The sequence below is a fragment of the Peromyscus eremicus genome, chromosome 20 (assembly GCF_949786415.1).
Source record: "Peromyscus eremicus chromosome 20, PerEre_H2_v1, whole genome shotgun sequence".
Classification (NCBI taxonomy): domain Eukaryota; kingdom Metazoa; phylum Chordata; class Mammalia; order Rodentia; family Cricetidae; genus Peromyscus; species Peromyscus eremicus.
Window position 1 is genome coordinate 61089168 of NC_081436.1, and position 27620 is coordinate 61116787.

A 27620-nucleotide genomic window follows, 5' to 3' on the forward strand; every position below is an offset into this window, starting at 1 on the left:
ACCCAGGACGTTACTGCACAAAGGACATGGTCCTGCCACTGAGCCGTATCCCTGGCCCTTCTTTATGGGTTTGATAGTGATGGTGTTTGTATATAGGGCTGCCTGAGGGTTGACCCAAGGAAGCACAAGCATTCTTTAGGATTCTACCAGGGAAGACAAACGTGTCAAAGCATCCAAAGGAGCCTTAGGTCAGCCAGCCTGCTACCTCCCTGCCCTCCATCATCCAAAGGAGGTCAGCCAGCCTGCTACCTCCCTGCCCTCCATCATCCAAAGGAGGCCAGCCAGTCTGCTACCTCCCTGCCCTCTGTCCTTCCTCTTCTTGACTCTGTAGCCCACTTCTGATCCTCCTGTCTCCATCTCCCAGATGCTGGGATTACAGGCACGTGGTAACACAAATGGCTTGATGCTGTCCTGGGGCTTGAACCAGGGCTCTGTGTGTCCCAGGCAAACACTCTACCAACAGAGCTACAGTTTCCTGTCCCAGGTCCTAGGTTTTCATGACCCACCCCACACCTGTGCTCCACTCCCAGCTCCCTTCTCTGTCCGCCCTCCCTACTTCTACCCAGTCCCATGCTGGCGCTGGCCTTGGTTGCAAACACTGGATGCCAGCCCTCTTTGGCTGTAGATGAGGACGACAAAGTCCCCTACACACCCATCCATTCCTCCAGTGGCAGCGTCCAGGGGGAAACAGGAACTGGCCCTGCCACTCTCACCCCGACTCTGGGAGGACAGTGACTTGGAGAGATGACAGCGATGGGCCCACGGGGCTGCCGGCTGAGGACCCCATCCTGAGGGCTGCAGCTGGGAGGCACGGTGGAGGGGTGCTCAGCCAGAGAGCTTGCGGGACTCTGCCCTGCATCTTCCAGCTACTCCTGGCTGTGACGTCAGCAGTTCCGTCCAATGCCTGCTTAAGAAGCTGAGGGAAGTGTGGGACCCTCCACACTAGTCTGCCCTGCAAAGGGGCAGACATCCAGGCCTTCCCCAAGGCTGCCAGAAGAGGCCCAGTTTTGAGAGGAACGTCCCCAGACAGCTCTGGTAGCTGGAGGGGCAGGAGAGGCCGTTTCCTTGGAGATTTTTTAAACACACACAGGTTCTGTCAGGATGAGTTTGCCCATCTGGAGGATCCTGGGAGGTCTCTTAGTGGGTCAGACCTCTGGGCTATTTTTAAAGCCTGGATCAGGTTGCAGGCATTGACCCTGTAGTCAGAATAGTACAGGAAGGTGGCTCTCTGTGAGGTAGGAAACTGTGTGAGTAGATGACTCTGGATCATGCTGACAGGGAACACAGCCAGTCCGGGCGCTACAGTACAAAATAACACAGGTCATGAGCTTCAGCAGCTGCCTTGGGGGCTGCCTCCTCCTTGGATCCCCTTACCCCCCAGAACTTGTAGTAGGAGAGGCTACATAGAATAGATGCAGTGAATGTCTCGGAGGGGCCGTCAGTGCCAAACCCTGCAATGTGGGTGGACCCTGCACCAGGGAGCTTGGCGCAGGCTTGTCCCTTGAGGAGAAAGTGTCTGGGTACATAGAGCAAAGGTCCAGACCTGGGGCCCAGAATTAAGAACCAGAGAGTTTATGAGAGACAGGCTGTGGAAGCAGGGAGCCTGGACATCTGCTTGTGGGGGTCCTGAAAGAGACTGCACCTTGGAGGATGGGTAGGATTTGTGAGGCAGAAGAGGAGGGGAAGAACAGCAGAGAAGACAGTCTGAACGAAATACGGAAAGATCAGTGCACATCCAGGCACCCTTCCAATATCCCAAATTGTGACCACCATCTCTGAGTTCAGATTCTAACCCGCATCAAATCAAGTGAAAGCCATGTGAACTAGTTACAGCTTTTAGCCCTGTCGCTGGAAAGGCGGAGGCTGGAAGCAGAGCGAGGCAGATGTTTACAGCAGCCCCTGGCCTGGGAAGATGAGAGTGATGTTCTTTACATGCTGGGGAACTAGAGACAAAGTAAGAGCTGGTGATGATGCAGAATTAGGGGCCTGAATGGCTGGCAGGGTAGATGTTGCCCCTGAAGGACAGAGAAGGCAAAGGAAACTGTGGAGAGCATCCAAGACATGGTTGTTGCACAAATCCTATTTGGTCTTAAAACCCGGAGCCAGATATTGGGGTAAACGCTGAAAGATCAGAGAAAACAAGCCACAGCCACTTTTCACCTTACCAACTCCTGAAGGGGAAGATTCTGTCTCCACAAATCCTCAGACTGAATGCCCCTGAGTCCTCAGCCGAAAGGACTGAGTCCCTGTCTCCTCCTGCCTTATATTCCTTTCTCCACCCAGCCATATCACTTCTTGTCTCAACCTTCCTAGTGCTGGGATTAAAGGCGTGTGTGCTTCCCAAATACTGGGAGCAAAGGCATGAGATCTTAAGTGCTAGGATTAAAGGTGTGTGCCACCACTGCCTGGCCTCTATGTTTAATCTAGTGGCTGGCTCTGTCCTCTGATCTTCAGGCAAATTTTATTTGTTACTGTACAAACAAAATATCACCACATATGGTCAGACTGCAGACTTGGCAGTCATGTGTGGAGAACAGGGCTGACGGAGACAGAATCGGTGGGGGGGGGGGGGAGGAGAAGACCTGGGCAAGGGCTTCTCACTGTCCACGTGCTCTCTTTATGCATAGGATTCCCTCGTTTGAAATAGGCACATGGACACCCAGCTTCAGATTGGATTTCCCGGCTTCCCTAGCAGGCTTGATCTGCTCACGTGGTCAAGTTCTGGCCAATGGAATATGAGTAGAAGAATGATGCCCACAGCTTGTAGGTCACATCCTTTGAAAGGACATGTGTGCTGGGTCCCCTCCACACTCCCTGGCCTCGTGGGGAGACTAGGTTTGCAATGACACACCTATGCTGAGTCGCAGCCCCGAATTGGGACTTGGGGACAAGGATGTAGGCTCCTGAACACCGTGTCCCCTGTGTGTCAAAGACGTTTCACATTTCCTGGGGCTGTGCAGGTGACAATGACCTGCTTGTCAAACATTGCACACCCTTCCTGGTGCACACCAAGCACACGAAAGCACCTTGTGGCAGTTCCTTCTCTAGATAGCTGTCTCCTGTGAGTTCAAAGTTGTTCTGTAGCCTCAGAGTCAACTCCTTATCAAGCTTGTTTGTCCTACATTAACCCGTTGTTAAGCAACACTTAAAACGATAATGCTGAGTCCTGTCAGAAAACACATCCCACAGAGAGTCCTTTGGAGGGCAGTGTCCACCTTTTCAACGTTAGCTTTGCTGTTCATTTCACAGTGAGCTGAAATTGACTTTCACCTCATACTTAAATCCAAAACTTCACCCCAGTGCAATAACAGTGTGAGCGTCAAAGAAATCTGGTATCTGTACGATTTCCACAATAAAACACTTGGTGTCCGGGGCTTCTTTTATTAATTGCTTGCATTTTCAGTCTGTCACAGTTGAACTTTAGTGTTTTCTTTGTTTAAAATGTATTTTATTTCTACAGCACAGTAGGGTGACTATAGTGATAGGCATACATTATATGCACATTCTGAAATATCACACTGTACCCCATAATCTGTATTATTATATATTAAAAATATATCCATATGGTGGTTTATTGTTCTGTTTTGTTTGTTTTTTTGTTTTGAGACAGGGCCTCGCTATGTAGATCAGACTGACCTGGAACTTACGATATTGACCAGGCTGTCCTGGAACTCACTATGTAGACCAGGTTGTCCTGAAACTCACTATGTATATCAGGCTGACCTGGAACTTACTACGTAGACCAGGCTGTCCTGGAACTCATTATGTAGACCAGGCTGACCTGGAACTCACTATGTAGACCAGGTTGTCCTGAAACTCACTATGTAGAACAGGTTGACCTGGAACTTAGTAGGTAGCCCTGCTGTCCTTGAACTCACTATGTAGACCAGGCTGACCTGGAACTCACTATGTATATCAGGCTGACCTGGAACTCATGTAGACCAGGCTGACCTGGAACTTACTACGTAGACCAGGCTGTCCTGGAACTCATTATGTAGACCTGGCTGACCTGGAACTCACTACGTATATCAGGCTGACCTGGAACTCATTATGTAGACCAGGCTGACCCGGAACTCACTGTAGACCAGGCTGACCCGGAACTCACTATGTAGACCAGGCTGACCTGGAACTCCCAGAGCTCCTCCTGCCTCTTCCTCCTGAGTGCTAAGGATCTAGATGTGTACCAGCAAAGCCAGCTACTGAAGTCTTGTTTTTACTCTGAGTCAGGGGTTTTTCTTTTTCTGGGCCCTGGGGATTGAACTGGGGCTTTGCACATGTTCACAGCTGTCTGCCTCTGTGACACACCCCAGCCTTCTTTCTGCTGTCTACTAAAAGGCAGTGTTTCCTTTTCTCTAGGAAATCAATTAATTTTTGAGCTTTTATTTCATTCACTATTAGTGCGTGGGCATATGGTGCTTGACCTACCGAGTAGGAGTGGAGGCCAGGGAACAGCTAGGGTGGTTGGTTCTTTCCTCCCATTGTGGGTTCTGGGGATCAAACCCAGGTCACCAAGCCTGTGCAGCAAGCACGTTAGCCTCTCAGCCGTCTCCCCAATCCACTCCTCAGTCTCTCACCCTGGTGCTTACGCCTATATGAAAACACATTTCTCATGGTGATTTGAATGGAAATGCCCCCCCCCCACCAGGCTCATATATTTGAATGTTTGGTCCTCAGTTGGTAGACTGTTTAGGAAAGATTAGGAGGTGTGGCCTTGTTGGAGAAGGTGTGTCACTGGGGTGGGCTCTGAGGTTTGGGGCTCTGGGGTGGGCTCTGGGGTTTCAAAAGCCCGTGTCCAATCTCCATCTCTCTCTGCCTCCTGCCTATGAACTGGGATGTAAGTTCTCAGCCATGGCTACAGTGACTTGTCTGCCTGCATGCCGCCACACTTCCTACCACGACGATTATAGGTTAAACCTCTAAAACTATAAGCAAGCCCCAGTTAAATGCCTTCTTTTGTAAGTTGCCTTGGTCATGGTGTCTCTTCACAGCGGTAGAACAGTGCCTAAACCATTTCTTAAACCTTGACTCTGGTTAATAAAGACAAATGAAATTCGACATATGGCTTGACCACAGTTACATGTACTTATTAATGGTAATGGACAGATTAGCTCTGGCTGATGGGATTTAAGTAATTTTTAATATTTTACTTTTCTGAACATCCTAGGAGATGGATAGAGAGGGGGCAGGCTCTCATATAGTCTAGCTGGCCTTGAACTCACTATGTAGCCTAGGATAACCTTGAACTCCCACTCCCTGCCTACTTACTGAGTGCTGTGATTACATGTGTATGCCACCATGACTAGTCCAAAATTAATACTTTTATAGTCAAAATTTAATGCAAGGCAAATTTTCAAAAGAAATACATAATCGAAATGAAGAGAGAATACCGAGGCCATTTTTTAAGGCTTTGGGCACAAAGAACACAGTGGCGGAGCACGTAAGACTGGCCAAGCCCAGGATGTGTTCTGCTGCCTCTAATAACCGTACACTGTCAGTAAAGACCCTCATGTCCTGACCTGGCTTCTGCAAGATACTCTGCTCTGGGAAACCGTGTCATCACCAGGACCTTGGTTTCCCCTTGTAAAAGATGAGGTTCAAACCGTGTTAGAGTCCTGAGACTCATTTCACATAATTAGGTGCTTGTTTGTCTCACAACATCAGTAGAAAAATACTCTGCTTTGGCTGAGAGGGAAAAGTTCATCAGAACACACCCTAGCTCTTGCCTTCTGGCTAGCCATTGCAAGAGCGGGGCATCTGGAATTGATGGAGGACAATCCCTGCTTCCCAGAACTTTACCATCTTATGAAGAGGGTCAGATAGGAACGGAAGGCGTGTGAAAGGAACACACAAGCTAGAAGTGGTGATACACACCTGTGATCTTAGCACTTGGGAAGTGGAGATGGGACTATGTTTGGCTATATACTGATTTTGAAGTCAACCTAGGCTACATAAGACCTTGGCTCAAAACACCAAAGTCAGGCTGGTTAAATATTTCAGCAGATAAAGAAAGGCACTTGCTGCCAGGCCTGATGACCTGGGTTCGATCCCCCAGATCCACTTGGTAGAAGGAGAGAATGGATACTGAAAGTTGTCCTCTGACCTCCACACAAAAACAGTGGCATGACCTTGTGCACCTATGAGCACACACACACAATAAATAAATGTAAAAAAAAAAAAGTTTAAAGTAGGCCAGGTGGTAGCAGTGCATGCCTTTAATCCCAGCACTCAGGAGGCAGAGGCAGGTGGATCTCTGTGAGTTCGAGGCCAACCTGGTCTACAGAGTGACTCCAAAAACTACAAAAAAAAATCTGTCTGGAAAAACCTAAAAAAATAAAACATTTAAAGTAAAAAACAAAACAAAAAGAACAATGTTGGAAAGATTATTATTCTAGATCTCAAGAGTTATTTCAAAGCCATAGTAATAAAAATGATATGGTACTGGCACAAACAGACATGTAAACCAATAAAACACAACTGAATACCAAAACATTAAAAAAAAAAAAAAGGAAGACCAAACATGGATATGTGTAACTTCAGCCATTTAGTACTCAACAAAGATGCCCAAAACATAAACTGGGAAGAAGAAGCATCTTCAAAAATGGTGCAGGGAAAACTGGTCCACACTAAGAAGAAGAAAACTAAGCTATCACCTTTGCACAAAAACTAACTCCGAATGAGTCAGTGACTTAAACCTGGAACACTGAAACTGCTAGAAGAAGCACAGGCAGTTCCCCATGTGGCACAGGAATCGGAAGAGACCCGGACTCCGTTTTCAGAGAATCAAGGCCAACAATTGAAAAGTGGACTGTCCAAAACGGACAAGCTTCTGCACGGCTGAAAAGAGCACTCAGCCACACGAAGGGAAGCTCACAGGATGGGAGACAATCTTCGCCAGCAGACATCTGACAGAGGAGGAAGATCTAGACTAGAAAGAACTCAAAAAACAAACCAACCAAATGACCTATTCAAAGAACGGGCCTGGGATCTGAACAGAGGGTTCTCAAGAGTTCACATGGCTAAGGAATACCTTCAAAAATGTGCTTTGTCCCTAGCAATGAGGGAAATGCACATCGAAACACCTTGGAGACTTCATCTTAACCCAACCATAATGGTAAAGATCAACAAAACAACTGCCAGCCAGTGCTGGAGGGGTGTGGGGAGAAGGGACCTCACCTGCTGTGTGGGGAGAAGGGACATCACCTGCTGTGGGCTTACATCTCTATCACCGCACGGCTCTGTAGATGTAACCAACCATCTTATTAAATAAGAAACACAGAGCCGATTCAGAGAAGAAAGCCAAGAGGTCAGAACTAAGAGCCTTACCCTTCCTGCTTCAGCCAAGAGAGCTCTCTGAAAGGGAGCTACTTCCTGTGAGTTTGTCTTTATAAAGACTTTCGGTTCTGCCTTCTCATTGGTTGTAAACCCATGCCTTGTCACTGCCTGTCTGTAAAGACTTCCAGGTCTTCTATGGTTGGGATTGAGATTAAAGGCGTGTGTCTCCAGTGCTGGCTGTATCCTTTTACACAGAGATCTACCTAGCTGTCTACCAAGTGCTGAGATTAAAGGCATGCACCACCACCGCCACGCTCTTGCTATGGCTCTAATAGCTCTGACCCCTGGGCAACTTTATTTATTAATATACAATTAAAATCACATTTCAGTATAAGTAAAATACCACCATATTTCCCCTTTTCTATTTTAATAGAAAGAAAAAAAGAAAAAGGTTATAACTAACAAAACAAAAACTATATACAAAAGTACAATAACTATATACAATATATACAAGTAATAAATGTCTAAACAATGTCTAGTCCATTTTTATTTGACAAATTCAGAGAAAATAATTTCATTATCTATCCTATTTTGGTAAGTCCAAAATGTATCTAATTCACTTTCTATCCTAATTAATCTTCAACTATAACTAACTAGTCTTCAACTATAACTAACTAATCTTCAACTCCCTCAGAGACCCAAGAAGGAAATACTATTAGCTAACAAAAATAAAAACAGGAAGTGCATGCAAGCAACTTCCAAAAAATTTGTGAGTTGACAGAAACAGCCAGCTGCCTGGACAGTCACCTGAGGTTTCTCCGCAATGCTGGGGCATCATCTTCAGTCTATAGGCTTAGCGTATCTGACAGACTCATTTATGAAGTAGGATGTACAGAAGGTCAACAGTTCAACCTCACATTGGGTGAGAGCAGTCCATGTACCAGAAACCTGAATTCCACTAGTGTCATGTCATGATTCAGGATTTTAAATTCTGGAAATTGTTGATGGTTTTTTAATTCAACTGTCCATTCTTCTTGGCTGTGTATATATGGCTTCATCTCAGCATCCCATTCTTCTCCACATCCCTCTATCAAATGCCAGTCTACTATTGAGAGGTGTGAGCTTAGTTACTCTTCAAGAATAACTGTTTCAGCTGCTGTTCCATTGCACATCAGAAGCCATCGGCCCACTGCCTGATCAGCTGCCTTCGAAGAAAAGGGCACTGTACCTTTTCCAAGTTGCGAAGGCCACATCAGGGATGGTGCCATATTGTCCTGGCCTCAGAAGATGCCTTTTGATAAAGCCATAATCACACTTGTTTTTGCATAATCAGTAGTCCTTTTTTTCATGTCCTGTCTGTCCATTTTGTCAGCAGTTGATTCGAGGATACTTTGTTGTCTAGTGGCTAACTTTTGCCACAATGAAAGTTAACTCCATATGTAGTTTCTTCAATGCCCATATTTTCTCTTTAGTAGATTGGTACTGCCAGGAGCCAACAGGTCTCAAAAAAGAAAAATTTTCTAAGTTATTAAAACATTTTAAATGCCATATTCTGTGGATCTCTGAAGAGTTTGAAGATGACCTGTCTAAAATATATCTGCTCAATTTTGAAAACATATCTAATATGACTACAAGTTCTATTGTAATGTCTAACTATTAACTTTCATTTCTTTATATCATAATAGTTGGTAATAATAACATTCAAGGATCAGAAAATTGCATTGATAAATGAACAATGTAAGTACAATTAGAAATATACATATAGCATTTTCTTTTTTTTTTTAAGATTTATTTATTTATTTATTTTGTATACAGCATGTATGACCAGAAGAGGGCACCAGATCTCATTACAGGTGGTTGTGAGCCACCATGTGGTTGCTGGGAGTTGAACTCAGGACCTCTGGAAGAGCAGTCAGTGCTCTTAACCTCTGAGCCATCTCTCCAGCCCGGCATTTTCTAACAATATCAATTTCAATATATATAATTTGTATACAACATAAAACAATCCAATCCAATGTAAAGTATTTAAAACTAGTAATGATCTTTTTCTTCTTTTCTTTCTCTTTTTTTTAAACAAGAACCTTAAATCTAATCTCCTTTGCTTAGCCTTTTTCCTAACCCTTGACAACAACTTGTAGCCAACCTCCCTAAACAATGAAAATTATCCCAGACCCAAAACCCATTAAAAAGACCAAAAAACCACCCACCCCACACCACCTCTTTGGGAATGTGGGCATCGTATTCTTAAAATTGCTTCCTGCTGGGTATGGGCGAAGTTATCTTTATCCTGAAAGAAAAATTTTAGGTTAATTGTCAAATTCTAGGAAAGGTAACTATATCCTTCATTATCCAGTCTGTGTATAATGCCAAAGTTCAGGGTTTATCTCAAGTCCTTATTCAAGTAGTCTTTGAGACTGGATCATCTCAGCTAGTCATCTCAAAATTGCTCTGAGCACCTTGTAGTTCAAAGCTGATCTGTAGATGATGTTTGTCAGCTTAGTGATATTATTATTGTCCACGTGGAATTGTTGTTGTTGTGGGGCCCCATCTTCTTCCTGGAGACTTCAGTTGATGTTAGGCCTGGCCATGATTTCCTGCAGAAAACTGATAAGAGACTCGAACACAAAGACATATATATGCAGCTAATTGAAGCCTTTTTTCTAGAATTAGTTAGTACTCTATATGACCATTCATATCTTAACAAAGTTTAAAATGTATATATATATCTATATATTAATCTTGTAAATTTTGATATAAAATTTATACTTTAAGAAAAGTTTAAAGAATCAGAATAGAATCAAAGAGTTGAGATCAGTAATAGAATAGTTCCTTAATTAATTTGGCTTTTCTCCTGTCCCATAGCAGAAGATGGCTCTTTTATTCTGGCATGATACAGGGAGTTTGCATTTTCCTTTTAACAACATGCTTGAGTTTAAAGAAGGAGAGAGCCATTCTCCAACTCCAAAGTCAGCTTTAAATTTTAATTGAACTGGGACTATTAGAAGACCAATAGTGTTAAATCTTTAGACAAAAGCAGAAACAAACATTTAGGAAGACATAAAATTTTTAGATAATATATACCCATACACCGTTTCACTCTGCTTCCTGGGATAGATGATTTGTTCCTTTTCTTCAGTTGTCTCATTTGTCCAATGTTCTTCAGATTCCTTAACCTTCATTCTCCTAAAAGACAAAAACAAAAACCTTTCCCCAAGACTAATTTTGGGGATGTTCCTTTTTATAAAGTTATTATCTGATTAAATGAAAAGGCATGTGTTACTGGTATAAGTTAGTTTAAATTGGATGTTCATGTTAGTTGATGAACTATCACCTCCTCTAATTAAGAGGTTTCTCTTGTTCAAATCAAACCTTTATCAATTTTGATGGTACCCACAGCTTATCTTCTCCTGTAGAAACAAAAGCAAAACCTCGTCCCCAACGTAACACATACCCTGGTTTCCATTCTGAGTTCAGCACATCATTAAAGTATATAGGCTTATTTAATTCTGTAGTTTTTTTATTATCCAATGTCTCTCTGCAGCTGTTGTTCCTTTCTCATTGGCATTAAGAAAATTCAAAGTTGTCGGGCGTTGGTGGCGCACGCCTTTAATCCCAGCACTCGGGAGGCAGAGCCAGGCGGATCTCTGTGAGTTCAAGGCCAGCTTGGGCTACCAAGTGAGTTCCAGGAAAAGGCACAAAGCTACACAGAGAAACCCTGTCTCGGGAAAAAAAAAAAAAAAAGAAAATTCAAAGTTAATAGAGCATTATGCAGTCTATTTCTGGGGGTTTTTGTTACCCCTTTCTGTTTATTTAGCATATCCTTTAGAGTTCTGTTTGATCTTTTTATAACTGCTTTACCTGTAGGATTATGTGGTATGCTTGTAATATGATTTATATTGTAATAAGCAAAAAACTGTTTCATTTTAACAGAGACATATGATGGAGCATTGTCAGTTTTGATTTGTGTAGGTATACCCATAATGGCCATAACTTCTAGCAAATGAGTGATTACAGAATCAGCTTTTTCAGAACTCAAAGCAGTTGCCCATTGAAATCCTGAATAAGTATCAATAGTATGGTGTACATATTTCAATTTTCCAAATTCTGCAAAGTGAAACACGTCCATCTGCCAGATTTCATTCCTTTGAGTACCCTTTGGGTTACATCCTGCTGGTAATGGTGTTTGATTGTAGAAGGAACAAGTAAGACATTTCTTTACTATTTCTTTGGCTTGTTGCCAAGTTATGGAAAAATCCTTTTCCTTTACTATTGACATGATGTTTTTTATGAAATTCTGAGGCCTCCAGCACATTTCCTATCAATAATTTATCAATCTCATCATTGCCTTGTGCTAGAGGGCCTGGCAGACCAGTATGGGATCGAATGTGAGTTATATATAAAGGATTACTCCTTTTCCTGATTGTATCTTGTAAGTGAATAAATAGTGAAGCTAATTCTGAAGCATCAGGGATAAATTCTGCAGTCTCAATATGTAATACTACTCTTTCAGCATACTGAGAGTCAGTTACTATGTTGAGAGGTTCTGAAAAATCCATTAATACCAACAGAATAGCATACAATTCTGATTTTTGAACTGAATTATAAGGACTTTGAACCACTTTACTTAAATTTTCTGATTTATAACCTGCCTTTCCTTGTTTGTTGGCATCTGTATAAAATGTACGAACTTCAGATATGGGTTTTTCCCATACAATTCGAGGCAAGATCCAATCAGCTCTCTTTATAAGATCAATTCTATCGCTTTTGGGATATTTGCTGTTAATTTCTCCCAAAAAATTACTGCAAGCTCTTTGCCAAGGTTCACTTTCTGTCCATAATTTTTCAATGTCCTCCTTAGTTAAAGGTACGACAATTTCTGCTGGCTCTATTCCTGCTAATTGACGAAGTCTCAATTTTCCTTTCCAAATCAAGTCAGAGATTTTTTCCACACAAGTTTTTAATTTTTTATTTGGTAAAAATATCCATTCCAATATAATATCTTCCCTCTGCATTAATATTCCTGTAGGAGAATGCCTAGAAGGTAAAATAACCAAAATGCAATCCAGCTTTGGATCAATACGATTTACGTGCCCTTCATGTACTTTCTTTTCTACCAAGGCCAATTCTTTCTCAGCTTCAGGTGATAATTCTCTTGGACTATTTAAGTCCTTGTCACCTTCTAAGGTTTTGAACAAATTATGCAGTTCATCATTTTTTACCCCAACAATAGTTCATAGATGAGAAATATCTCCAAATAATCTTTGAAAGTCATTAAGAGTCTGTAGTCTATTTCTCCTAATTTGCACCTTTTGGCATCTAATTTTTTGTAGCTCTATTTTATATCCTAAATAATTAATAGAATCTCCTCTTTGTATCTTTTCAGGAGCAATTTGTAATCCCCAGCAAGGCAAATTTTTCTTTACTTCTTCAAACAATCTTTCTAAAGTATCTGCATTTGAGTCAGCTAGTGAAATATCATCCATATAATAATAAATTATAGATTTAGGAAATTTTTTACGTATCACTTCCAATGGTTGTTGTACAAAATATTGGCACAGAGTTGGGCTATTCAACATTCCCTGTGGGAGGACCCTCCATTGAAATCTTTTAACCGGTTGAGAATTATTATAAGTAGGCACTGTGAAAGCAAATCTTTCTCTGTCTTTTTCTTGTAAGGGTATTGAAAAGAAACAGTCTTTTAAATCAATAACTATGAGAGGCCATCCTTTTGGTAACAGAGTAGGCAAAGGAATTCCAGATTGTAGAGAGCCCATTGGGTTAATTACTTTGTTAATTGCTCTAAGGTCTGTTACCATTCTCCATTTACCAGATTTCTTTTTAATAACAAATACAGGAGAATTCCAAGGGCTAGTTGATTCTTCAATATGATGAGCATTTAACTGTTCTTCTACCAGCTCTTCTAAAGCCTGGAGTTTCTCTGTTGTTAAAGGCCATTGCTGAACCCATACAGGCTTGTCTATTAACCATTTTAAAGGTAGAGCTGTTGGTGTCTTTGGAAGATCATCAGTTGTTGTGCCCTGTTCTTGTATAATATGGATGGCTGGTGATCACTTAGAATAATGCCTTCTAATACTTCTCTCAGAAACATGTGCTAGTTTATGATTTGTTTCTGAGATTGGAGGGATGTTAATCTGAGTATTCCATTGTTGCAACAAGTCTCGACCCCACAGGTTCATAGCTATGTTAGCCACATATGGTTTTAATTTTCCTCTCTGTCCTTCTGGACCTATACATTCGAGCCATCTTGCACTCTGTTTCACCTGAGATAATGTCCCAATTCCTAACAGTTGAATGTTTACCTCCTGAAGAGGCCAAGTTGGATGCCAAAATTCTGGTGCAATTATGGTAACGTCCGCACCTGTGTCTACCAGACCAGACAACAAAACACCATTTATTTTTATCGATAATTTTGGTCTTTGTTCATTAATAGAAGTTTGCCAAAAATTTTCTTTATGTTTGCTCCTGAATTTTCTATTCTCTCTGTTTCATCATCCTGACCAGCATGATTTATTCCAATAGGCATTTGGTTATTTAATTGCTCTGAGTAGGGGTTTCCTCTACGACTGCAGGAAAGGTTTGAACTGGATTTGCTATTGGGGCCTGCATGAGGCCCCTCTGGGAGTTTCCCGAAGACTGAGGCAAAGGCTTACCCTGTCTGTCTCTTGTTGATCTACATTTGTTGGTCCAGTGTTTTCCCTTACCACACCTTCTGCATACTCCAGGAGGAAGGGGCATTCTGTTGTCATTGTTCCTTGAAGAAACATTGTTTCTAAGAATGACCTGTTTACCCCTTTTCAAATGTCCTTGCTTTCCACATCCAAAACATCTAACATTCCTCAAACCTTTTGAAATTGCTTCTCCTACCCACATATCATCATGCTCATGAGCTTCAACATTAACCATGTATCTAATCCAATCTTCCAAAGGTGCAGATCTTGCCTTTAACGGCCTGATTATTCTTTTGTATGCTGCATTCACATTCTCAAAGGCCAAAGATTCAATTATTATCTGACTAGCTTCTGAATCCGGGACCATTTTCTTTACTGCTGAAGCCAGTCTTTGTAAAAAATCTGTGAAAGATTCTTTTGGGCCTTGTATAACCTTTGTAAATGACTCAGTTTTTTTTTCCTGGTTCCTCAACTCTGTCCCATGCATTCAAGGCTGCTGTTCGACATAAAATTAGGGTTTGGACATCATATAAACATTATGTTTGTGCTGAAGCATATTGACCTTCTCCAATAAGCTGATCCTGGCAGACTTGTATTCCTTTATCCCTCTACTATTTTTCTATGTTTTTAGTTTAATCCTTGAACCAAGTTAGCCACTGAAGCCTTTGACTGGGTTCAAGAACAGCTTGTGCCAGCTACCGCCAGTCCTGTGGTACAATCCTATTATATGTTGACCAAGAGTTTAACATTTGCTTTACATATGGAGAATGCATGCCATAAGATACTATTGCCTCCTTAAACCTTCGTAAATCTAACATTTCAATTAGAGCCCAAATATTTTGTGTAGTCATTTGATCAGGCAACTGCTGTACGGTTACTGGACAAACTAAGGGTGACTGTGTGAAAACAGGCTTTCTTTCTGTAACCTTATGATCCAATCTTGAAGCAACTTCACTGTTAGTTTCTTCTGTCTGAGTTTTTACAGGTTTAACAGGTTTTTCTAAAGCTGTCATCCTGGCACTTAAATTGACTATCTTTTTAAATAGTAAAATGAGGATAAGCATAGTAATAAACTGCATAATTCAATCAACGTTAATCTTCTCATATAGTTGTTCCATTGTCAGACTGCCTAAAATTGCAAACAAAGCCCAATTTTCTTCCAATGTGGAAAAAATTTCTCTTTTAAATAGTTTCCTTTAAAATATCTGATATGTTAAGTGACTTACCAAGTCTGCGTAGAACAGTAGAAATCCGAGGTAATTTCAAAACAGCCACCTAGTGTTCGAGGTGTGAATCCAGAGAGAGAGAGAGAGAGAGAGAGAGAGAGAGAGAGAGAGAGAGAGAGCAAGAGCAAGCACAGCCACAAGTTCTGCCTAAGAGCTTGAATCCAGCCACGTGTTCCTGCTTGAGCCCAGTCAAAGCTTGGCTCTGGCTTCCTTAAGATCCAACCACGTGCGTTGGCTTTACAGGCAGGGGCCCTGTTCGGCAGGGCAGGCCTGAGTTGTTTGTAGCACCGGCTTTAAGCTAACCGCTTGGACCTACGGTCAGTCTGGCCTGAGGCCAAGCCGACCTGGGCCCAGGCTAGGGAGCCGGCCACCCGGGTGGGAAACCGGACCTTCCGCCAAGCCAAGTTAAGTGGTTTTTAATGGATTCTTGTCACATTGAGCACCAAATGTAGATGTAACCAACCGTCTTATTAAATAAGAAACACAGAGCTGATTCAGAGAAGAAAGCCAAGAGGTCAGAACTAAGAGCCTTACCCTTCCTGCTTCAGCCAAGAGAGCTCTCTGAAAGGGAGCTACTTCCTGTGAGTTTGTCTTTATAAAGACTTTCAGTTCTGCCTTCTCATTGGTTGTAAACCCATGCCTTGTCACTGCCTGTCTGTAAAGACTTCCAGGTCTTCTATGGTTGGGATTGAGATTAAAGGCGTGTGTCTCTAATGCTGGCTGTATCCTTTTACACACAGATATCTACCTAGCTCTTGTCTACCAAGTGCTGGGATTAAAGGCATGCGCCACCACCGCCACGCTCTTGCTATGGCTCTAATAGCTCTGACCCCTGGGCAACTTTATTTATTAATATACAATAAAATCACATTTCAGTACAAGTAAAATACCACCATATGGCTCTGTCTGCACCAGCACCACACTGGGCTCTATCATCTGCACCAGCACCACACTGGGCTCTATCATCTGCACCAGCTCCACACTGGGCTCTATCATCTGCACCAGCTCCACACTGGGCTCTGTCGTCTGCACCAGCACCACACTGGGCTCTATCGTCTGCACCAGCTCCACACTGGGCTCTGTCTGCACCAACACCACACTGGGCTCTGTTATCTGCACCAGCTCCACACTGGGCTCTGTCGTCTGCACCAGCACCACACTGGGCTCTGTCGCCTGCACCAGCACCACACTGGGCTCTGTTGTCTGCACCAGCACCACACTGGGCTCTGTCTGCACCAGCTCCACACTGGGCTCTGTTGTCTGCACCAGCACCACACTGGGCTCTGTCTGCACCAGCTCCACACTGGGCTCTGTCGTCTGCACCAGCACCACACTGGGCTCTGTTATCTGCACCAGCTCCACACTGGGCTCTGTTGTCTGCACCAGCACCACACTGGGCTCTGTTGTCTGCACCAGCACCACACTGGGCTCTGTTGTCTGCACCAGCACCACACTGGGCTCTGTCGTCTGCACCAGCTCCACACTGGGCTCTGTCTGCACCAGCTCCACACTGCTTTTCCTTGTGGCCCTGTAATAACTCTTGAGGTCTGAAACAGTCGCCCTTCCAGCGCTGTTCTTTTGTGTCTTTGTTTTGCTACTTTAAACTTTTTTTTTTACATTTATTTATTGTGTATGCATCCTCCTGGATGCACACGTTCATGTCTCTCTGATAGAAATATGGGCTTAGCCAGGATTTCAAACTGGTACAGACACTATGAAAATCAGTGTGGAGGATTTTTAAAAAGCTAAAAATAAATCTACCGTATAACTTAACTATACCACTCCTTGGTATACGCTCAAAGGACTCCACAGATATTCAGTCAGCCATATTCATCATTGCTCTATTCACAACAGCCAGGAAATAGAACCTAAACGGTTCCTAAAATGGAACCTTTAACTGACAATGGATAACAAAAATGTGGTATACATCCATTGTGGAATGTAAATGAACGGAACTAGAAAAGACCCTGTTGAGTGAGATAACCCAGACCCAGAAAGACAAATGCCACATGCTCTCTCTCATCTGTGGTCCCTAGCTCCAAATCTTCGGGTCTCACGAGTATATAACCTAGAGTAACTGCAGAAGCCAGGAGAGTAAAAAGAGACCTCAGTGGGGGATAATAGAGAGGGAAGTAGCTGGGTTTAAGTGATCTGAAGGGGAGATGGGGAAAATTCAGGGGGCTCTAATTAGTGATGGCAGAAGATAAATATAGAAAGAGGATAAAATAAGAGTAAGAATTCTGAAAAAAACTCAGACTCATACTATCAACTATCTACCTTAAAATATCTATAAACAATATAAGTTGATATATAAATATGCATATACAGTTTATATGAAACTTTCTCATCTGGGCTGATGATGCTCCCTCTAAGAATCAAAGATCACCTAACACCAGGTATGAGAAACACTCTCTTGAGTTGTTGGGCAGCATTGTCCAAGAGACTCCCACAAATGACAGGCTATAGCCCTCGGTTGCCCCCTAAAGGTGGAAGGTAAGTCCTTATTGCTGAAGACACCATGCACCTTGGACACGGGGTCCAGAGCATACCTCTGCTCCCAACCCCGAGCTGGATCTGACCTGAAGGTCTGAGAACTAACACTCATGGTATCAGAAGGCACCACACAAGCTTCCAAAGGAAGGAAGCTACCAACAGTTCTCCCCAGCTACGCCACCTACGAACCACAATAAAAACCAGCATGGCACAGTAGCCTATGGGTGCCACAGTGGCACACATATCTTGGTGGAAACCAACGGCTCTCTAACTGTGTCATTCAACAAGAGGGAAATCATACCTGGTACTGGAAAGCCAGCCAACTACCCAGGGCAAGAAAAGCCGTGGATCTTATCAGAGAACCTACAGCTGCCACTTTATAAACCAGCATAATCCCTAATTACTTTCTAAATATTTGTCCTTATATCTACAGATAAGTGTTGTCATCACTCCTCACCAAGGGCTTCTCTTGGCAATGGACAGAGACCATTAATTATAAAAAATTACAACGAATCAAAATACAGAGCTGTAGAGCCCGGTCCCAGCTAATACATCTACAACGCAACTCCTATACCTAATGCTCAGGGATCACTGTGGAAGAGGGTGTGGGGAGGTTGTAAGAGACAAAGGAACAGGGGGTTTGCTGTGAGATTGTCTCCTAGAAACGTCAGAAGCCACACCCATGAAATCTCACCAACAAGGCTGCCCACATATGACCTGAGTAAGAATGACATCGATAGACACGCTAATGTCACAGGGCCTTAACACTAGACAAAGAGCTACAGTAGGAACTGTTACCTCACCCTCTGCACACACAGGAGGGCACACTGCCTCAGGCCACTTATACCTGGTACACAGATGGCACCTCCTTTCTACATGAGGGGACCTGTAAAGCAGGCTATACCATAGTGTCAGATACTGAGATAATAGAGGCACAGGCATTACCTGCCCACACCATAACCAACAGGCTGAGCTGATAGCTCTCACCCGTGCCTTCCAATTGGCACAGGGACAATCTCTAAATGTTTATACAGACTCCAAATATGCTTTCCATATCCTCCTGTCCCATGCTGCTATTTGGAAAGAGCATGGGCTTCTTACAGCAAAAGGAGGATCCATATCTAATTCAGGCCAAATAATGCTAAAAGCTTCCCATCTCCCCAAGGCTATAGAAATTATCCACTGCCAGTCTCATCAGACCAACAGCTCCATCATTTCCAAGGGAAATAACTGGGCTGACCAGGCAGCCAGGACAGCGGCCCTCCAGGGCCAAGTCTCACCCCCCCACCACCACCACAGAGAATCCATACAGTGCAGCCCACACCCTCACAGGCAACTCCTGACATTAGGCAAATTCTGTCCTATCTACACCAGCTTTATCACCCTAATGGTCTTGCTTTGTCTCAATTCATAAAAGCCCACTTGCAGCCCACCTCTGAGGACTTACAATTCTTAAGAACTATTGCTGCCTCCTGTGAGATTTGCCAAAGGACAAACCCCAATACCAGGGATAGAAGTCAGCCTTTTCCCACCCACCAGACTAGAGGTTCCCTTCCAGGGACTGACTGGCAGCTCGATTTTATCCATATGCCCACCATCAGGAAAATTAAATATCTTCTTGTGATGGTGGACTCATTTTCAAATTGGGTGGAGGCATACCCTGTTTCTAATAAGTGGGCTCAGACAGTTGCATATTTCCTTCTCTGAGAAATTATTCCTTGGTTTGGGATTCCTGCCTCTCTTCACTCTGACAATGGTCTGGAGTTCACCTCCCAGATTTCCCAGACACTAGCTAAGGCTCTTAATATTCCTTGGCATTTTCATATCCCATACCATCCTCAGTCCTCAGGGAAGGTGGACCAACTGGTCTTTAAAATCTGTTCTCGCCAGGCAGTGGTGGCACACGCCTTTAATCCCAGCGCTTGGGAGGCAGAGGCAGGCAGATCTCTGTGAGCTCAAGGCCAGCCTGGTCTCCAAAGCGAGTTCCAGGAAAGACGCAAAGCTACACAGAGAAACCCTGCCTCAAAAAAAACAAAACAAAAAAACAAAACAAAAAACAAAAACAAAAACAAAAACAAAAAAACCCCAAGAAAACCAAAAACACCAAAACCAAATAAATAAATAAATAAAAATAAAATCTGTTCTTGCTGGGCAGTGGTGGCACACGCCTTTAATCCCAGCACTCGGGAGGCAGAGCCAGGCGGATCTCTGTGAGTTCGAGGCCAGCCTGGTCTTCAAAGTGAGTCCCAGGAAAGGCGCAAAGCTACACAGAGAAACCCTGTCTCGAAAAAAAAAAAAAAAAATCTGTTCTCACTAAGATGTCACAGGAACTTCACCTCGACTGGGTAAGATTATTGCCTCTAGCTCTTTTCAGGCTCAGGGCCCTTCCTAAGAAGCCTCTTTCAATTTCTCCGTTTGAACTAAGTATGGGAGACCGGCTCTAACACCGGGTCTTCTATCCAAACCTTCACCCATTCCAGACAGCCTGTTAACTCCCTTACTCTGTCATCTCAGGTCTGTCCTGTGGAACTTCACAGACCCTTACCTCAGCCATGTGACAGTCCTTGCCCACCCCCAATCTACATTGGAGATCAGGTTCTTCTTTCCCCTCCAGGCCAGCGCCCCTAACCCTTTTCCCCTAAATGGCAGGGACCCTTCAAGGTAATTCTTGTAACCCCCACAGCTGCTAAGTTCGAGGGCTTTCCTCCCTGGGTCTACCTGTCTCATCTGAAACCTTTTATCTCCCCTCCATCACAGAAAAACCTCTCTCCATACACAGTGACACAGACAGGGCCCTGCTCTCTCAAGTTCTAGAGGACACCAGGGTCCACTCCCTTATCACCAATTCCAGAAGAATGAGGTATCATCCCACAAGCTCTTCCTTCCTGGTTCCCACTCCTAACTAACTACTCAGCTAATTGTTACAGGACCACCACAGAGCTGGAAGCCAAGGACCATCAAATAAATATATCTAGTCTGGAAGGAACAATAACAGTCCAGAGTTATTTACACCCCCAGATCCAAAAGGGTCCAGACTCAGCAATTGATCACCTGTGTCTCCTGGATGCTACACTAATAAAAGAAACAGGTGCCTTAAAATAATCTGTCTCAGATAAGGCTTATCTCAGGTAAAAATTTAAAACATGTTCCAAATCTCCCTCTTTCTCTTACTAACACTAACTGATATACCAGAGTACTAAACACTACTATGTCGTGGTCACCAGCCCAAGACTTTAAATTTCCTATGGCTGTTTCTTAATATGTTTAAAAATTCTTCCAAGCTCCAGAAACCAGCTTGAATACATCTGGACAGGTCAGAACTGCTTCAGATAAGTATAACCCAAACTGGCCGGGCGGTGGTGGCGCACGCCTTTAATCCCAGCACTCGGGAGGCAGAGCCAGGTGGATCTCTGTGAGTTCGAGGCCAGCCTGGACTACCAAGTGAGTTCCAGGAAAGGCGCAAAACTACACAGAGAAACCCTGTCTCGAAAAACAAAAAAAAAACAACAAAAAACAAAAACAAAAAAAAAAAAGTATAACCCAAACTTTCCTGGTCCTGGAACCCCTTCCCTCACCCTGGGATTCCCCAAAGGAGAAATATTTTATATATTTTATATATATATAGTGCTGTGTGATGTATGGCAAATGTGTTACTGATTAATCAATAAAACACTGATTGGCCGTTGGCTAGGCAGGAAGTGTAGGCGGGGCAAGGAGGAGAATAAAGCTGGGAAGTGGAAGGCTGAGTCAGAGAGACACTGCCAGCCGCCATGATGAGAAACAGCTTGTAAAGATGCTGGTAAGCCACGAGCCATGTGGCAAGGTATAGATTAATGGAAATGGATTAATTTAAGCTGTAAGAACAGTTAGCAAGAAGCCTGCCATGGCCATACAGTTTGTAACCAATATAAGTCTCTGTGTTTACTTGGTTGGGTCTGAGGCTGTGGGACTGGCAGGTGAAAGAGATTTGTCCTGACTGTGGGCCAGGCAGGAAAACTTAAGCTACAATATATATATAAAATTCTTTTTTTTCTAAGCTTTTCTCTGTCTCACCAGCACCCTCGCAGACACAAGCAGCCAGAGTCCCAAACCGAGAAGGATGGATGGTTCCAAAGCAGTAGGCAACAATCCACCACCCCAGGACTCCTGGCTACCTCAGAAGCCCCCTTCCCTAGCTCCCCAAGAGTCAACTGACACCCACCAAGTCAGCTGGAAGCAGTTTTCAGGAGAAACAGATGCCCCCATACCCACTCATCTTTACAAAAATAAAGAGTCAGGGATAACAGGAATTCTAGCCACACCCCCAAGATTGGGCATGCCCTGGCGAGACACTTAGTCATTTCCACCTAGTCATTTCCGGGCCCTACGTTCTATGTAATCTGTGCACAGCGTGATCATGTAATCTATGCACGTGTGTGGAGTAGCCACGTGGGCCCATGTGTGCATACGCAGGGTAGTCCTTAAAAGGTTGGTCCCATGTGCCCTCCTCTTCCTCCTCCTCTTCTTTCTCCTTCCCCTCCTCCGCACATGTCTTTTCAGCAGGCCTAACCACACACTCTGTCCTGTCCCGCCCTCCTCCTAATAAAACCATGACAGTGGGTTTTGTTGTGTTTCATGACTTTTCTTTGCAGGGTAAAAGCGCCGCATAAAACCAACAGTAGGCAACCAAGGAATTCTGAGAGCAGGAGAAATGTCTTCCCTAGGAAGAATACACTAATTGGTTATTCAGATACTGATAGACCCCGGACCCAGGGTACTACCTTCTAGGTTGGGCGCCTCAAGAACCCAGACTCCAGTCCAGTTGATGCAAACAGCAAGAGGTTTATTGATGCAGCTGTACAGTTGGGCTACTCTCCTCCCAAGAGCAAGAGTTGTGCCCACTGCAGCCACATAGGTACTTTTAAATGAAAAAACCCACAAAAGCCATAAGATTACAATTCCCATACAATTTCGTTTCGATTGATTTATGTCTAGAGGCTAATTTCTCAAGATCATGGCCTGATCACAGGGTGGGTACAGTCACGTCTGCATGCACATTCTTCCCGAAACCTCAAGGGGGGTATCAGGGCGGGAGTAAAAGTTACACAAAGGTCACAGTGGTCCTTCCTGGAACACTTGCAATTATCCCAGTCACAGTTGAGCGCATCTCTTAATAGAAATCTCTTTACATCGTTATATTGTGGCAGGGGTGGTTGGGTAATGGCTGAGTCAGTTTGCCCTTGGAGCTAGCTTTTTAGTTCCTCGTTCTCCTGGGGCTTGGGGGAGTGTGTAAGCCTGAAGGGTTAGGGTCTTTCAATACAAGTAACATTATATCAGCTAAGAAGGTTGTATTTATGGATTTAGGAATATAATATAATATAACATATATATTTAAAATGTACAGAAATGTAACAACAGTTAAAGAAAAAGAGACCATGAATTTGAAAGTGGGGGTACATGAGAAGTTTGGGAGGGAGGAGAGGAGGGAGAAATGATGTAATTATAATCTCGGGAAATATTTTTTAAAATTTAAAGTAAAAACCGAAAACCACATGCAGCTAGTCAGGCACAGTGGCCACATCACTAGTCCTACCTACTCAAGAGGCTGAGGTGAGGAGACACTCACTTGAGCCCAGAAGTTCTGGACTAGGTTAAAGAACACTGGGGAAGTGCCATGCTCCCGGGAAGGGGTGTCACGCTCCCTGGGAAGGTGGGAAGGGGTGTCACGCTCCCTGGGGAGGGGTGCCATGCTCCCGGGAAGGGGTGCCATGCTCCCTGGGAAGGGGTGTCATGCTCCCTGGGAAGGGGTGCTACGCTCCCTGGGAAGGGGTGTCATGCTCCCGGGAAGGGGTGCCATGCTCCCTGGGAAGGGGTGTCATGCTCCCTGGGAAGGGGTGTCACGCTCCCCGGAAGTGGTGCCTTGGCAGAGCTGTAGGAAAGATGTAGGCCAGAGCCAGCGGTAGGTGGGAGGTCTGTTCTCAAAACATCTGGGCTGTGCCGAGAGAGGAGGGAACCCAGCTTTTAAAAACAGTCTGGAGCCCAGCTGAGGGACCGGCTGGTGCTTATCCAGCAAGATCATGGTGGTCAGCCCCGAGTTACTGGGGCCCCACCTCGGTTGCCTTCGTGTCTGGAGGAGCGTGGGGCACTGTGGCCAGAATAAAACAGCGATTTCAACCATTGTTCTTAGTCTCCCTGCGAGGCCTTTTCTTTCCCAGTGGCCTGCGGGGGCTTCCTGGGGTGGGGGTGGGGGGTGGACAGATCTCCTTTTCCTCCACTGCCACACTGCCTCCCACCCTCTCCAGGGTGGCCCGACCTTTCTCTTGTTCAGTCTGACTGGATGTAGTGCTGAGTCAGTCAGACGCTGCTGCACTAGCACAGGCTCCAGTCTGTGGATCCACGCCTGAAGCCACAGCCCTTTCCTGGCTGGTAAGAATGGTAACAAAGGCTGGATGTCAGTGCCGGACTGAAGCCAACACCACCTTGAGCTGCTGATTCTGTGTCCTGCCCCAAAGACTGGAGGGGAATTAGTCACGTTCAAACCACAGTGGCCCCGGGACTGTAAAGGGAGAAGTCTCTCCACTTTGGAGCATTTCTGAGAATTCCTAGACGTCTGGTCCTCTCACTGCCCCTCTGGCATCTCCAGTCCACTCCAAAGTAGGCGTTATTTATTGTCTGGTGTGTGAGCGCGTGTGAAGCATGCCTGCATGTGTAGGGAACAGCGTCACATCAAGCATCTCCCCTGTCACTCTCTACCTCATGTTCTGAGCAGGGTCCCTCAGAACTGAACTGCAGCGCTCTGTTACAGCCAGGCTGTCTACTGTGTGCATCACCTTGCCAGGCTGTCTACCGTGTGCATCACCTCGGTAGGCTTTGGGCTTTATACACAACACTGGGATCAAGTCCAAGCCCATGTGCTCAGGAGGCAGGCATTTTACCCACTGTGGTGGTTTGAAAGAAAATGGCCCCCAAAGGGAGTGGCACTATTAGGAGGTGTTGCTTTGTTGGAGAGGGTGTGGCCTTGTTGGAAGAAGTGTGTCACTGTTGGGGCAGTCTTTGAGGTCTCATGTACTCAGGATACCTCCCAGTGTCTTAGTAGACTTTCCATTGCCTGCAAGATGTAGGACTCTCAGCTACTCCTCCAGCACCACATCTGCCTGCATGCCACCACGCTCCCTGTCATGATGATAATGGACTGAACCTCTGAAACTGTAAATCAGCCATCCCAATTAAATGTTTTCTTTATAACAGTTGCCATGGTCATGGTGTCTCTTCACAGTAATAAAAACCCAACTAAGACACCTGCTGAACTACCAGCCCCAGATTATTTCCTCCTCCTCCTCCTCCTCCTCCTCTTCTTCCTCTTCCTCCTCTTTTCCTTCTCCTCCTCCTCTTCTTCTCCTTCTTCTTCCTCCTCCTCTTCCCCCTCTCCTCCTCCTCCTCTTTCTCCTCTTCCTTTTTTCCTTCTTCTTTGAGACAGAGTCTAATTAAGTATCCCTGGCTGGCCTGGAACTCACTATGTAGATCAGTCTGGCCTCAAACTCCCTGAGATCTGCCTCTATGTGCCACCAGGCCTGGCCCAGAATATTTACCTTTTTGGTTGATTAAATTATTTTTGAGACAGGATTTCGCTATGTAGTTTAGGCAGATCTGGAACTCACAATCCTCCTGCCTCTGCCCCAGAGTGCTGGGATTACAAACTTGTACACCTGGTTAGAATAAAGTTTTTTTTAAACAACCACTGAGCTGAGTGTGAGACAGAATATATTCGATGGAAGCTTACTTCAAAGAATTGCTAAGACTAGGGCATAGAGAAGGAGAAGGGAGGAGAAGGAAGAGATGGAGGGCCTTGGCTGCCCAGGTGGGGGTGGAATCCATACCCTGGGGCCGCTGCCCTCTCAGGTGCCCTCCTGTGGTCTACCCCAGTAGTCACACTATGCAGGTTAGGACTAGCTGCAGCCACACAGCAAACACACAATGTCGACGACCATGAGAAAAATCATCTTTACAGCCTATCACCATTGAGTCCCTGATGATTGACAGCTTTGTGGGACACACCCCATCTCTGGCCACAGGAGGGTTTGCCAGTTGGGCAGTTGATAACTATCCCTCATTGCTCAGACATCTGCCAACCCAGGCACATGGCATAGGGGACTTTGGGGCAAGAGATGGAGAGGGTGAATCATGAGGTGGCAGGTAAACTGTTCGGGCCGTGTTCACACTTCCGGCTATGTGGCAATGAGTCATTTGCTCAATCTCTTTGAGTCCTGCTTCCCTCCTCTGAAAAGTAAGAAAATGTCAACAGCTCACATGGAGTGTGAGGATTTGATAAAATGACATTCCAAACACAGGAAACGTCTAAATGGATACATGCTCTTCCTGTAAGCAAGGTACTAAGTGTTCTTGACTGGCTCCTGATGCTTAAAGGAATCCTGAGAAATGGTGCCAGTGTGGCTGTCATTTGGAAAATAGCAAACAGAAGCCCTGCTCTCTTCCCTTGGATAAGACCAGAGAGAGCAAAGCTTTCTCTTCTTCCAGCAGGGAAAGCCTTCTTAGTTGGGCATGACAGAAAATCCAAAGCCTCAGAGGTAAAGAAGATCAATTTTCACAAGGTGAAAAATATTTGCCTCAGAGGAAGCTGTGGGAATAGTGGAAAAATAATGACAAATTGCAGAAAGTCTCCACGACCATACGCCAAACACACAATTTCTTTAATAAATAAAGAGTTCCTATAAATCAATAAAGAAAAGGCCTAAAACAAGGGGTGGTGGTGTGCAGCTATAATCCCAGAATTCAGGAGGCAGAAGGAGGGGGTTCAGAAGCTCTAGGCTTTCCTGTAAGATTCTGCCTGAAAAGTAAAACAAAAGGCAAAACAAAACAAAAATTATAATTGGATGCTGCTCTAATCCGTTTTATTGCTGAGATAAGACACTGTGACCACAAGCACTTCCGGGGAAGAAAGGGTTTATTTCCGCTTACAGGTTGCATCGGTCACAGGAGTAAGTCAGATGATTCCCGCAGGAGGAGTCACTTTCCAACCAGAGAGGGACAGCAGGAATCACAGAGGCTGCTGCTTGCTAGCCAGCTTGCAGGCCAGCTTTTTCTCAGCTAACTTTCCTTGTACTGCCCGGGACCACCTACCCAGAAACTGGTGCTGGCCACAGTGGGCTCTGCCCTCCTCCATTAGTGAACAACCAAGATGATCCCCCACAGACGCGTCCACAAGCCAATCCGATCTGGGCAGACCTGCCATTAAGCCTCCCTTTTCAGGCATCTTAGGCTGTGTCCAACCCTTTCGATCTGGGGCCAGTAAGATGGCTGAGTGGATAAAAGCTTACCACGAAGCCTGATGGCCTGAGTTCAATTCCCAGAACCTACATGGTAGAAGGAGAGACCCATTTCCCATAAGTTGTTCTCTGACCTCCACAAACATGCTCACACACATATCCACATAATAAACACAAATGCACAAAACAAACAAATAAATAAATGTGAAAACAAAAAACACCCATAACCTTCAAATTGACAAAGACCCCAACTTTGGTCACACCATTAGTAAAGTCCGGGGAGACACATTTCCCCATACTGGGACGGAAGTTAAAAACACTTTCACTCTTTATAGAGGGCAATTTTATAAGTCTGTCAAAACCTAAATTCCATATTTTTTGCTTTAGCAGTGACACTTTAGGATTTTATACTTTATATAAAAAAGCCGAAAATTACCAGCACATGCACACTGTGAACAGAGGCACAGCTGTGGTGTGGTCACACCACACTCGTGAGTTCAGGGGTGACTTTGCATGTGGTAATACGGAAAGCATCTGCTGATGTGAGGACGGAGCAGTGAGCACGCTCTCGTTAGTGTTTTAAATGAATAAGAAGGACCGTTTCCACGCTCCCGCTAGCCACTGCCACTCACAGTCAAAGTGTTATTTGAAGTCTGATCCAGGCCAATATGTCTCCT